This window comes from Astatotilapia calliptera, chromosome 16 (assembly GCF_964374335.1).
Source record: "Astatotilapia calliptera chromosome 16, fAstCal68.1, whole genome shotgun sequence".
Classification (NCBI taxonomy): domain Eukaryota; kingdom Metazoa; phylum Chordata; class Actinopteri; order Cichliformes; family Cichlidae; genus Astatotilapia; species Astatotilapia calliptera.
In genome coordinates, this window is record NC_137437.1 from 10,386,757 (window position 1) to 10,401,385 (window position 14,629).

A 14,629-nucleotide genomic window follows, 5' to 3' on the forward strand; every position below is an offset into this window, starting at 1 on the left:
TGAGAACACATCCGTGTATCAGCACGCAGAGTATCGTTTCACATTGCTGAAGTGTTGTATTACAGGTATTACAGGTAAAGTCTGCCAGTTTTCCGAAAAGGAAATGAACATATTTTTTTGGTAGAAACATGCAGCCATTATGCTCTTTACTCGTGTTGTAAATTTTTTTTGTCTTAAATAATGTCACGATGTATTGTTCTACATCTAGAATTAGCATGAGAACTTTAATTTCAATGTTATTTTATCTGAAGGAGGGGTCCCTGCAATTTCCACCCTGTGGTACCAAAAAAAAAGGAAACCCACTTTAATAGAAGTAATTCCTCAAGAACCACACTGCAAACAATCTTTGACCAGATATCCTTCCTGTATATCTGAGCTTGGGACCAGCACTAGCAGTTTGCTAGCAGGAGTCCGCTCGTGTCTCTTCCAGGTGTTGAACTGGGGATCGTTTAAACCTAGGCTGACTACATTAACCACTGCGCCACAGAACCTTTTTTGTTTTTCCAAGCTGCAACTAATCATTTAAAATCAAAAAACAATCTCACTGTCAGCAAAGCACCTTACCAATTTGTTTCAAGCACTTGGATGAAAAGCATTTCTTGGATGCTGATTAAGGGTGAGTTTCTCACTGATGACAACCTTTACTGCTGTTAAACTGCAGCTTCCTCCAGACCTAAAATAAAGGTGTCACTTTACTAGGCGAGGCAGCTCTCCTCCTCCTCATTATCTGTGCTGCATGTCTCAAAGAAAACAGAAGGGCTGTGTATCTATTGAATGATGGCTTCAATAACAGTTCATGGTTATGCCTGGATACGGCAGCACAAAACAACCATTGTTGCTGTGCGATTAGATCGTACCACACACACATGGATAATTGGGTAATGTTTGGTACAATGGCCAGAGCCTGTCAGGATACAGCTCTCTTAGCAGCAGATGAATGGAGATGTCTGTCTGACACAGAGGAAGAAAAAAGACGAAAGAGAGAGGGAGGAGGGAAGGTGGGAATACCTAATTGCAGGCTTTATCGTGATAGATAGGGAGAGGAATGCGTCTGACAAGCACATCTTTGATCTCTTGAGTGTTGGCAAGCCTACTGACAGACAACAAGAGGCTCTTAGACCAACCATAGAAACATATGGGCTGCTCAGCTTGTGGGTGACCTGACTGAGTGATGTCATTTCCAGGAGGTTTCTTGAAATTAGGGAATAACTGTATGGGGGTAAAAAAAAAAAAGAGAGAGATGGCATACTGAGAAAGACAGCATCCTTCCTATATTAGAAGTGACATGCCTTTCTATCACTCCTAATATTTCAGATCATCAAACAAATTTCAATATTAGACAAAAATAAGGTGATTAAACACAAAATGCAGCTGTCAAATTATGATTGTATTTATTAGGGCAAAAAAAGCAATCCAAACCTACCTAGTCCTAGGTGAAAAACTCATTGCCCCATAAACCTAATGGGTGGTTGTGCCACCCTTTGCATCAATAACTGCAATCTGAAAAAGAACTCTTTCATATCCTTTTGGAGGAATTTTGGCTTATTGGAACATGAAATTTCAAAGGATCTCAATCTGACTTAAGTCTTAAGTTTTTGTTATGCAGGTCTCACTACCATCTTGTGAACCTTCCCTTTCGCTCTTGTTGCTATCCCTCTGTCACATATCAGGCCTAACACTTGTCTCCACCTACTCCACCCTGCCTGCGTTCTCTTCTTCACCTCTCGTGTGCACTGCCCGTTGTTCCCTGTAATTTAAACTCATCTACCTTAAGGCCCTCTGCTCTTTACAACTTCACTTTCCTACCTGCCTCCCTCTCATTCTTTCACATGTATTTTTTTTCATTCCTCTGCTCTCCTCCACCTCCTCCCTACTCTCACTACAGATCACAATACCATCTGCAAACATCATAGTCCACGAAGACTCCTTCCTGAACTCATCAGCCAGCCTGTCCATCACCATCACAAGCAAGAAGGAGCTCAGAGGCGATCCCTGATGTGATCCCACCCCCATCTTGTACATAAACGGCTTCATCAACATACTTCATCAACACTTTTTAGCGATTTAAGTATCTGTTCATTCGTTACATTTAAATTTACCTTACAGGTGTTTGTCATGATTTGTTTTGCTAATCATTACGCATTAGCAATAGTTTCAGCCATTTATCTATGCCTGCATGTTTTTAATGCAGTCTGTGTCTGGGATGCCTGATTTTACTTCATGAATAAGTCAAGATGAATTAATCCATAGATTTTTTTAAAATTAATTTAACAGTACAAAAACCCATGTAGACTAACACCACCATTTCACAGTATGCCTGTTAATATTATCCTACTTATAACATTTTAAACCCTTTCTTTCTCTTCTTGACAGTGGAAGCTATAGAAATGTTATCGGTTTATGTACTGGATATGTCAGAAAGCAACACCATGGTTAGGTGACACACATTATTCTTACGTACAATGCGTCAGTTTAAGGTGACCACATGCAGCTGGGATGAAACTTGGTTACGGATAAGACTCATGCTAAAACATGACCACAAAAACCTCAATCATAGATTGCAACAGAGATGAGGCCGCAGGAATGTCATTCTGACACAAAAGCAGAAAATCAGATGCTTTTATTAATCAGTTCTGAGAAGTGCACACACACACACACACACACACACACACACACACACACACACACACACACACACGCACAATGTTGTCAGCGTAGCAATATGTATAGCAGTTACTGTGTAGAATATAATCACTCAGCAATGTAGGGAGACAGACAGGAGCCCAGTACCATAATACCCTCTGTCTGTTCCACAGTAGTGTGGGCTGATGTCTGACACACACACAGTCTCTGACATCATATAGGCAGGGTTCTGGCTGGGTGCATCCTCTCGGGTTCCCCCCACTGTGTCGACTTGTAATTCACTGACATCACTTCCCTCTCAACAGCAACAAACGGCTGGGTTGTTGGGAGAGTCCACTGGATGAGGGGAGAGGAGGGGGTACGTTTGACTCAGACCCATGGAATCCATGATATACTGTACTAGGCTTTGTGCTGGAAAGGGGAAAACCAGCTACATCATCTAGTCTTTTGTTTACTTCAGTCTTTTTTCTTATTGATGCATCTGCTCTTTCTTTCATCACCATGGACTAATAGGTGTGCTTGCCTAATGGGCCAAGAAGCTGAATCACTGAGGTGGGTCTAAGGTCACGCTGGAGAGCAATGAGGCATTTCAACAGATTCTGACATGATAATTCAGAAATTAATTTTCTCCTGGATCGTGAGATCAATTGTTTTTAGGCAGAGGTTGCAGTCTTGCTATCCAAAAAGCTCAGAATCCAAGTGTAATACTGAAAATGTTTATGGATTGGAAGATGTAATCATTTGGATCTTATTGCAGCTTTTCTACTGGATGTCTGAAAGAGGCCCATTCAAACTATTTACATTGCACACAACTTGCTTGCACCTGTCTACATACAGCCACCACCTGTATTGGAATTAATATATTTTCTCATACTTTAACACCTTCTTTATGGTGGGCAATGAGCTTCTTCTCATTGTTTGTTACTGTTTGAACTGATTTTGAAGAAGATGTAAAGTATTAGTTTTTCACAATTATTTTGACTCACATAGCAAATACTTCACTTATTTCAGTGTTTTCCATCTACAACCTGTGATTCAGTAGCTTGTTGAACCACCCGTAGCAGCAGTAACTTGAAGTAATCACTTTCTGCATGACTCTCATATCACTGTGGAGGACTTTTGGCACACTCTACTTTCTTTCTTGTCCTTTCTTCAGTTTATAGAGGTTTGTGTATGTGCAGCTCTCTAAAGGTCCAGCCACAGCATTTCAGTAAGGTAGGTATCTGGATTTTGACTGATCCATAATGTCACCTGCATTGTTTTCTTTCAGACATTCTGTTGTAGATTCGCTGATGTACTTGGGATCATTGTCCTGGTGCATGACCTAATATTGGTGAAGCTTTAGCTGCTTCAGCTCTGTTATACAGATGTGTTCATGGTCAACTCAGTGCCTGCTAGGTGCCCAGTCGCTGCAAAAACAGGCCCAAATCTGGATCTCTCCACCACCGTGCTTCACAGTTCTTGTGCTGATATGTTGTATTTAGTTTCCTCCAGACATGATAATGTGTATTATGGCCAAACATCTCCATTCTGACCTGCAAACTGGCAAACCATCTGATTTCGATAAGCTAATTGAGTGCATTTGATTACTGTGTAGTGATAACACGTTAGACTTACATGAAAAATCCAGAAACTGTCATTCTGAGACACAACCTAAACCTTGCCTCAGGGGGAACAAGCCACCCTACAGTCTCATAATGACTTTCCTATAATGGGAAAGTTGTGTTAGAGAGAGCATAATAACCACAGGGATCTATCTGCTCTGGTGACCCCTTCGGAAACCTCTTTAAGAGGGTAATATCATTTTCTAATTTTATGAAATACCTACATCTTCACAGGGTGACCTAAAAGGATCCTGTGCAAGAAAGCAACATGGCACAGCAGTGGTTACTCTATAAATTATTCATGACTTTATGCAGAGATGGTATCCTGCTGGTGTATCACAGTCTTTACTTTTCAGCACAGTCACAGTTTTATATTAAATCACACTAAGGTCGAATTTTGCTCACAATTTTGCAGTTAAAGTACTGCAAAGCTCCAACACCTCCCCATGCACACACACCACTCCCAGCCCCCACCGTCTGACTCCCATTGATAAATGAAACTTGGCAGCCTTGTAAACATATTGGATATCCTGCTGTGATGTTTTTGCTGATGTCATGGTAACACAAATTGCGGCAGACCTCTTTAATCCTTTTGACTTCATGACTAAGGTCACAACTAATGAAAGATCCCATGGAGTCACTGCCAGGGAGTTGGAAATGTTCATTTTTCAAAACGTGAGCACAACACTACCCATGACATTTCCCTGCTATTGTCTGCTTATTTCCAGGAGTGACCACACAGTGATGCTGTAACTATGAGTGTGTGTGTGCATAAGCTGGACAATAACTCCGGCACATCAACTCCCAGGGCACCTCAGACCCTGGCAGAATGAAAACAATCAGCGTGGGAGCGAAGGGATGGAGACAATTATGAAAGAGAGAGGGGGGGAACAGCGAGAGATAAGAGTTTATGTCAGAAGGAACAGCTGAATCATGTTGGAATTGAGTGTTTATCTCAAAATGAGCAGACAGAGCAGACCTTGGGTGGAGGGGAAATATCATAGTCAAGAGGGGCCGCCGGTGTTTCCCAAACCGATAGCTCTGTTTTGACTCGTTGAAGATTGAAAACAGCCGCTGGAGCTCTGTGTGGACCTGGTAACATGGTAAATAAAATTAGATATTATCTGTGAAGACGAGTAGTAAGTCTGTCTGACTCATAAAAACAACAAACACCTCACAACTGCACATGCACACTACACATCGTTGTTCCCACTTTGGAGGAAAGGAAAACAGCAGGAGCAGGTTTTCAGTGTTAATCTAAGAGGTGTTGCTTCATCTGCTGTTGTGTCTCTCCTCATTTTCTGTCAGTTCACACCCACTGCTGTATTGACTCAGTAGTGAGCACAAGTTCAGCTTTGAAAGACAACACACGAATGAGGAAACATCTTGACAAATCATATCTTCCTTCCTGATGGCCTCGGGGAGTTCCGAATACACACCTTACCCTGGAGATAACAGTTTGCTGTGGCTTATTTGGGCAAAGCTGAGCCACTCTGATGACCACAGAGAGGAAGTGAAGGTCAAGTCTGGGAGAGCCTTGCAAAATGGCCAAATGAATAAAAGTTGTCTCATGCTGATGTCACGGCTGGTGCACATCGGTGCTTTTCCTCTTCCCCCATTGTCTTCCTCCACCCCTTCTGAGCTTAACTCGACTGCAGCCAGACTGGCAGTTGATCTTTTATTGTGTTGGATTGAATGCTTTGCAAGAGAGATGTGGTTTGGAGATCAAGAAAGTTCTAGCGAACATCCAAAATGTCAGTTTTGCTGTTTATGCTTCATTTTTGCATTACTTTTTACCGTCTTCAACAATTTATTCAAATATCTCAAAATGTTTTATATCAATAAATTTGTGATTGCATTTAGTTATGGAGGGAGGTCTATGCTAAATATCAAATGCAACAATTCAACTATTATCACTTACTAGCTGCCAAAATTATTGTCAGTTACATGAAAGTTTGCAAAAACAGGAAATCTCATTATGATAATTCAATGAACTGCGAGAAATCAGTGGAAATCACAAAGAAATTTATGTTAAACAACTTCTATTCACACAACAGCATAGATCTGAAACACAAATTTATAAATTCCTCCATAGACAGTGAAGTAATTGCTGCAAGATTATTCAAATGTGCAAAATGACAGGCACTTATTTAGCAATATAGCACTGAGACTCAGACTGATTGCAGCATGTTGGCAATCTGGCTCTGTTTATAAATTAGACCACAAACTCTTGTCAATCTGTCTGAGAGTGATTGCAGTCAGTGTGAGTCCTACCATGATTGTTTTAATACCTTCCCACTGAAACTAAAAGTGGTTGCTGCAACTACTGGCAATCTGGAGAAAGATGGAAGAAATATAGGGCAAAAGAAGAGCCTGTTCTTAATTTTCAAATTTCAGGGCGGAGCAGCAAATTCCCTTTTATCATTACAGATCTAGACAAAGCTTACAATGAGTCATATCATTAATCAGACTGTAGATCTGTAATGATATCTTGTTGAAGTTACTAATTTATAAGATACTCACATACCAAATGGTGATGATGATTTAAAGGCTGTGTGAGAATACTGGACAGTATTATGGAAAAGTTTACATTAATGGACTCATTTGGCTTAGTACAGGATGGGCTCACTGTCAGTTTAGGTCAAAGATAATGATCATCAGTTTAGATTCTTTAGCATCGCTTGCCAAATTCCTAAATGACTGGGCTTGGTTGGAAAGCAGCCATGGCAGTAAGTCATGTAACATCAGCTAATATGTTTTAGAATTAAGCTGGCCAAATACTCAAAGAGAAAGCTTTGTAGTCCCTGTCCAATATGAAACAAATCTACCAAATCAACAAACCAGTCTTGGGAGATATTTAGAACTGAGTCATTTTTCCATGCTACACAGCTCCACTAGATCCCATTGTTCCCGCACTCCCACTCTTTATCGGCTTATACTAACCACCTGACTACATTATAATAATAAGCATAATAGTTAATGCTTATCATGGCAGGTTAGACAGTTCTCTAGCTAGCATTACCGTTAAGTATACCAACATGACTAGACATTTAAATAAAGAAACCACCTTACCTTAAGGCTAACATTAATAAAATACTGGCTAATGTTATACAGGAATATTACATTGCATTAACTGTGAAGATCAAATTTAAGCTTATGAGCTTAGAGCTCATTACCTGATGTTAAATAGTGGAATCATATTTTATTTTTTTCAAAGTTTTATACTCACCAGCTATGTTGTTAGCTACCTCAGTTCACATGACAGCAACTCAATGCATTTAGGCATGAAGACATGGTCAAGATGGCCTGTGGAAGATCAACTCGAGCATCAGAATGTGGAAGAAAGGTGTTGTGCCCATACAAGACAAGCTGGTCTGAGCATTTCAGAAACTTGTAGTAAAAAGTGCTCAGTTAGAGTAAAAAAGTACTGCTTAAACTGACCCACAGCTAAAGAAATATCAGAGTCTGAGGCTGGCAGTAGTGGTGCAATAGTGTGGTTAATATTTTTTTGGCAGACTTAGTACCAGTTGGGTAATGTTTAAACGCCACAACCACCTTAGCAGTTTCTGCCCATATCCACCTCTTTATGACCACAGTGTACCCACCTTCTAATGGCTGCTTCCAGCTGCATAACATCAATAATGCCACTCAAATCATCTCAAACTGGTTTCTTGAACACAGCAATGAGTTCACCATGCTCAGATGGCCTCCACAGTCACCATAATCGCAATCCGACAGAGCTCCTTTGGGGTGTGATGGAATAGGAGATACATATCACGGATGTGTAGGTGTTTTATTAATCTTAACTTACTACTGCACCCATTTATCTACCATATTTATTTAATTATTCTGATCAATTGTTGCATTTTGCTAACTAGAAAGTGGTTCTGTCTTTTATTGAAATTCAATGTGACCATACCTGATAAATACAGGCTAATCTTTATGTCGATCAAAAATCATGACCAGTGCCATTTCTTTTCGTATTTTCACTGGAAAATACTCCACTGGTATCTCTGTTTAGAAAAGAAAACTGTTGACATTTAAGACTGAGAGCTGGGATGAAAGATGGAGGCAGGGCAGGAAAGTGGAAGCAGCTCAGGATGAAAGCATTTAGGAGTGCTAGTGTCTGTATCATAGATAATTACTGGTCTTTGAAAATCATATTGGCATTGGCTTTCCTCTCCTGACAAAGCATGAAGGCTCCATCTGGGTTTTTCTGTCCTTATGAATTTTTGTTGATTCTATGGGAGGTTTGTTTCACAGACCGGTTTGTTTTCTCTTGTTACACATTTGCAGTGGCAAAAAAGTAGCGTATTACACTCTGCTCATCACTTTTCCTAAAAGTAATGTAGTATGTTATTTAATTACTTCCAGGAGAAATTAATTTTTGACATTGCTTGATACATTACTTTTTTAGTCCATAACATGATCTGAATTGCACTGTCACAACTGTCTGCTGTTGGTACCCTCTGGAACATATTTATAATAGCTATAAATACGCCTACCTTTAAGTGGCAATGCTTCATTCATGAAACACTTTAAAATAAATAACACTTTGCTGTGCATTGATCTGTGCTGCAGATTCTGCTGGTGTCGCTTGTCATTTTAGTGTTTCCCTCCACACAGTGCAGAAGTGCCTGCTCTTATAGCCTGCTAAGTCTTTACCCCGACTCTCCCACACTCCCCAGCCCACTCACATCAACTGAAACAGGATCTGCCTAATGGTCTGGAATATCCCTGTTTGGGCTGATCATCACTCCAATTTTCTTTTCAAATATGTAGTTTTGATAAAACCGCAGCCTGGTGTGATGTGAGGGCCGGGGGAGGGGGGGGGGGGGGGTGTAAACACTGGGGTTGCTATGGAGGCGGCAGCCCAAAAGTTCTTGAGCTACGAGCAAAGCAATCAGAAAGGCAATGTGTGTGTGTTTGACTGTGTCCATGTGTGTGTGTTTTATTGCAGACTTGGAGTGACCTTCTTACCACAGAGGATGTGGGAGTGAGGGGAAAGAGACAATTCTTTGCTCTTCGTGTGTCTTAAAGAGCAGTCTCTCGATCAGATAAAAGAGCCCAAAAAATAAACAGTGGAAAAATCCAGCCTTGTTATATCCTTGGTGTTCAGGGTCTCTCTAAAGTCTGAATGACCTCGAGAAGATAAGTTGTTGTCAATCAAATCCTACTACAACAGCTGTGCTCAGGATGCGTGCCATCAGATATTTATGCCAGGCAGCAGTGCAACCATTTCCTCATATCTGGCTTCTCTAATTTATGCATTTCTACCCTTCTGGTTTGAAAAACAGGCTGAATCCAGTGGAATCTTTCTGGTTGCTTTGAAGTTGAAATAGCAATGGGCAGAACCATATTGACCAGACCCTGCTCACTGTGACTCCACAGTCCTGCAGTTTCTGAACCCTGCACTTTAACCCATGACCCTTCCCTCCAATGGGATAAGTTGCCGACGTCACAGTTTCACAAAAAAGTGTGAGGTTGCAGAGTTCAGTATCATAGTGAGTATACAGACACGTTTTACTAGTAATGCACTTAAAACCAGAGATAATGAGTTGCTCATAACAATGTAAGAGTTGGCTGGTGGCAAAGGTAAACACCCCGTCTCAAGTTTTATCTTTGCATGCAGTTATATTGGCACTTTTGGGTTTCTCTTTCTCTTCCTCTCTTTGTCTCTCATTCATGTTTCCTCTCATTTTTCTTCTTCTTTGTAGCAGCTACGGGGCTTTTGGCCGTCTTTCAGCATCTGAAAGAGCATCCAAATCCACTCTGTGGCTGTAGGCTTACATAGCAAAACACAGGGGTATGGATATCACTCAAACACACATTCATGCATGTGCACGCGCACTTGAGAACCAGACCGACATGAATAAAAGTGTGGGCTTACAGTCCAAACAAACACACGTTAACCTGAACACTGCTGTTTCTCTACTGCAGCGGCGAGCTTGTGACTCCTGGAGGAAATTGCTGAGGGCACAGGAAACCCACAGCTAAACACAGGTTCTCACGGTGTATTAATGAGCCCCTGACTGAGAGATGAGCACTTTATACCACAGAGCCGATACCAAGAGCAGTCGACGGCCAGCCAAGTGTGGGAGGTTGCTGGAGCCCTGAGACGGGGTTCGAAAGGTCTCGTAGGTGAAGTCTACGTCGCTGCTGGTTTTGCTCTGACGCAGCATCAGGAGAAACTCCAGTCCTTGTGCTACATTTCAGAAGCAAAACATCAACAGAGGCAGTTCTATACAAGCATCGTAAAAACAAGAGTAATAGTAAGAGAGGGGGGAATGTGGTTACACTACAACATAACCAAAATCATGTGTGTGGTTTTATGAAGTTAGACAGCCCAATAATGATGGAGTATTAAATGATTGTAGCGCCATGGTTTGATGGTTTGAGCGTGGGGGGGTGAAGGGAACATGGGGGTGTGTGGGCACATATGAAAAAGCTAGCCTTCTCCCATGAACTCCTCTGGCACCCAGAACTTGGATTTCGCAAACGCGTCCAACCTACTACAACCACCCCTTCCCTTCTATTGTCACTACTGGTGCCTAAAATAACTCATGTTCCTAAAGGAGGCTCGTTTTCTGCTGGGTTTTCAAATACTACAGTGTTGTTCTGCTGGCACTAGGAAAACAGGAGAGGTTAGGGAGGTCACCCTCTGGGCTAACAGGAGCCACTGCCGTGTTTAGATGCTGCAACAACCACGATATATAACCACTGGACCGTCTGTGGACACACAGCCTTAATGAGGTGGTCCAACCGTAGCATATACCATTATCCCATTGTGCATGTTTTTAGAGAACGCTGTTGCAAGTGGATTATAATAGAGCACGAAGAGGAATTAATAGCATTCTCATATTTTTTTTTAGATGCATAGCTAAAGTGACATTGCTTGGCATTTCCACAGCTAGACGATGCCCATACTGTAGAATCACTTTTTCAGTCACTGAAAGCTGCAGTAATCAACACTGAGTGTTAGAAGTGTATCATAAACTATGTTTAATGGTAGAAGTGGATGCTCGGAAAGGAAAAAATAGGAGAGTAATTTGCCAGTTAATGTTTGGGTTTTAGGCCCATAGTGCTCGTGTTGTGATTCATTCCTCCAATGCTTATCGAGTTACCAGCTTGAATGAGCTTTTTTAGGAAAAAAAAAAAGCTTTGACAAAGTAACATGTCCAGAGCTAAGTTAGTAACAGGCGGGTAAATAGAGTGATACATGTAATAGCTAGGTAGACAAATATTACCCTCTGAGTTTTTGAAACCAAAACAGAGCTAATATTGGCCTTTCATTCATTGGGTGGTCAGAAACAGGACCCAAAGTAAATGTTAGCATTCATCTGTCACTGCTAGATATGGAATATATGTTGTAAATGTGGTCTGCAAAGCAAGTGTCACAGTCACTGTGTGGCTAAAAATCGATTAATATAGCTTTAAATAAATAGTTTGACATTTTAGAACTTGTGTTTACTCTCTTTCTTCAACACCACTATGTAGTGCTGTGAAAAAGCAATTGCCCGACTCCTGTTTTCTTCTTCTTCTTCGTCTGGCACACACAAATGTTTCAGATAATCAAACAAAGTTTAATATTAGACAAAAAATAATCAGAGTAAATACAAAATGTAGATTATAAAAGCTGATGTCATTTATTAGGGGAAAGAAGCTATCTAAACTCACCTAGCCTTGTGTGAGAAAGTAATTGCCCCATAAACCTAATAAGTGGTTGTATCACCCTTGGCAGCAAGAACTATAATCAAATATTTATGGTAACTGTAAATTTGTCATTCTTCTTTGCAAAATTGTTATAATTTAGCAGCAAAACAACCCCAGACCATCACACTACCACCACCATGTTTGATTGTCCATCTTCCAGATCTTAAAGATGTTTTTTCACCTCAGGATTCTTCCATGGATGTCATTTTTGCCCAGTGTCTTTCTTACTGTTGAATCATGTTCTTTTGTGACCTCTTGGATGAATCTCGAAAAATAAAGTGTTTTGGACTCTTCTGGCAGATGTGAGAGTGCTAATAATCATCTAACCTGAAGAAAAATCATTACAAATTTGATGAGCTAGATGTACAAAAGAGAAGAAAAATTACACATACAAATTATACATCAAACTTCAGAGCAATTACAGCAATCTAACTTCACCATCAGGAAGGAGAATATTTTCAAAAGTCATGACAGAAACACGTATCAACTACTAGCTGAAAAAGAATTGCTTCATTTATGTCATTTGACAAACAGCTGTAAATTGCGACCTTTGTTGTATCAATGGTGATAGTGTAGAAAGCTTTTGTTTACTGTTCAAAACTCTGGATTGTTATAGGAGGTGCACATAATTAAAAGGCTGAACACTGATTCCCTTCATACAACTGTGGTAAGTGTCACAGTACCTGAATGGTGAGAGGAAATTTGAAATAAGTTTGTTCATGCAGGAAGGCCTATTATGGATATTTGTGGTCAGACTTATGAATCACTATGACACTGTGTTTTTGTATTAGTTATTCCACTGCTGCAATAGTGGAAATCCAGACTTGCTGTCATCTGTCTTCTGTGTCCAATTAATTTTCATAAAAATTCTATCTTTTTTAAACAAGCTTTTTAGATAAAACAAATCATTTTACTAAGCAAGTTCTTTTTGGAAAAGAAGGGGGAATGCCTGTTTTGGTCAAATCAGGAAGAATGTCTGTTCTGAATGTTTGAATGAGACAAAAATATGTTCAATGTAAGTATTAAAAATAGAGAATAAACACTTAATGGTTTCTTGTTCACAAACATATGCATGAATTTAAAAGATGTTTAAGCTATTAAAGAACTCCAGATCTAAAAACACTGCTGTTGTCACTGCTGGGAATTACAAATCATTGGAAAGTGTAATCCATTTCTTGAATGTAATTCTTTTAGAAGGACAACAATGACGTCTAGGCAACATTGAAGATTTAAAGTGATGATGTGGTTCAATTTTCTTTTTGGAACTACTTTTCAACCATGACTAGACTTCATTAAAACACCACCAGCCAGTGGTTGTTCAGTCGAAATGTTTGCTCGTTCCATTGCTCGTAAACTCAATTCTGTCATTTTCACTCTGGTCCAATAATTTCCTTACCCATCTTCTTCGAGCCATTCAAACTCTGCTCTCAGTGCTTTATACTAGGCCTGCTCAATTATGGCAAAAATGATAATCACGATTATTTTCACTGAAATTGAGATCACGATTATTTGACGATATTTATTTAACCCTTTAAGACCTACTATAGAACCAAGTCCACCAGAGCTTATATTATTTTTATTTATTTTTTTTACATGCTGTAGTGCCATTTGTGGGAGCATTTCAAGTTGCTATACATCAATACAACTGTTATAGCCCATATTTTAATAATATGTATGCATTAATTTCATAGTAATTACATAAATTGCAAAAAAGTGCAATAAACTACAAAAAAAATTGAAAATCGCGTTTGTTTTGTTTACATATATTTCTACTTGGAGAAGTTTAAGAGGTTTATCCCTCAAAACTTTAAATACAATAAAGTTGCAAAAAATAGTTTCCCACCACAGGAAATTTATTTTGAGTGTCTTCGTAGTTTTATTTTGGAGATACAGCAATTTTTATATACTGCAGGAAAAACAAAAAACAATCCTATGATGCAAATTTGCAAAGAAAACAGCATGTGCATCATTTCACTGTGGGAAGTGTTACGAACAGCTGATGGATCGGCAAAGCGTGTTTCTGGAATATTATGTTTTTGTTCCTGCAAGCGCTTTTTATGCAATTTTTGCAAAGCTATATGTGGAACGAAACCGTGACCGAGGACAAGCTGATGGCATCAGATGTAAGTACAACTCCTCCGGTTTCATATGCAAAACAAATTATTGCGCTAGCTTACACGGTTCAGATTCTACAGGGATTTAAAAATAGTTACGCAAAACGGAGCGTGCTGCTCTGACCGGCTTTAAAGGGTTAACAATGACTTTAAAAAAATAATATAAAATAGTGTGCAACACCACTGAAGTTTTTTTTTGTTTTTTTTTAACTCTTTTCAACCAACGGCAGTCACTCTCCTCTCCAAATAACTTCTGCTTAGCTTTCCGAGCTTCCCTCGGGTCCTCTTAATCAGCGGTCTCCACCCTTTTTTGCGCCACGGACTGGTTTATGCCCGACAATATTTTCACGGACCGGCCTTTAAGGTGTCGCGGATAAATGAGGGAGGGGCTAATAATCGGCTCAGTCATTTTTAATGATCGTTGAAAGCCCAGATCGTAATCGTGATTAAAATTCGATTAATTGAGCAGCCCTACTTTATACATCATTCTGTCATTCTGCCTATTAGACTGTTTGGCTTTTCAATTATGCTGAAACTCTCCCAGATCAGCGTGTC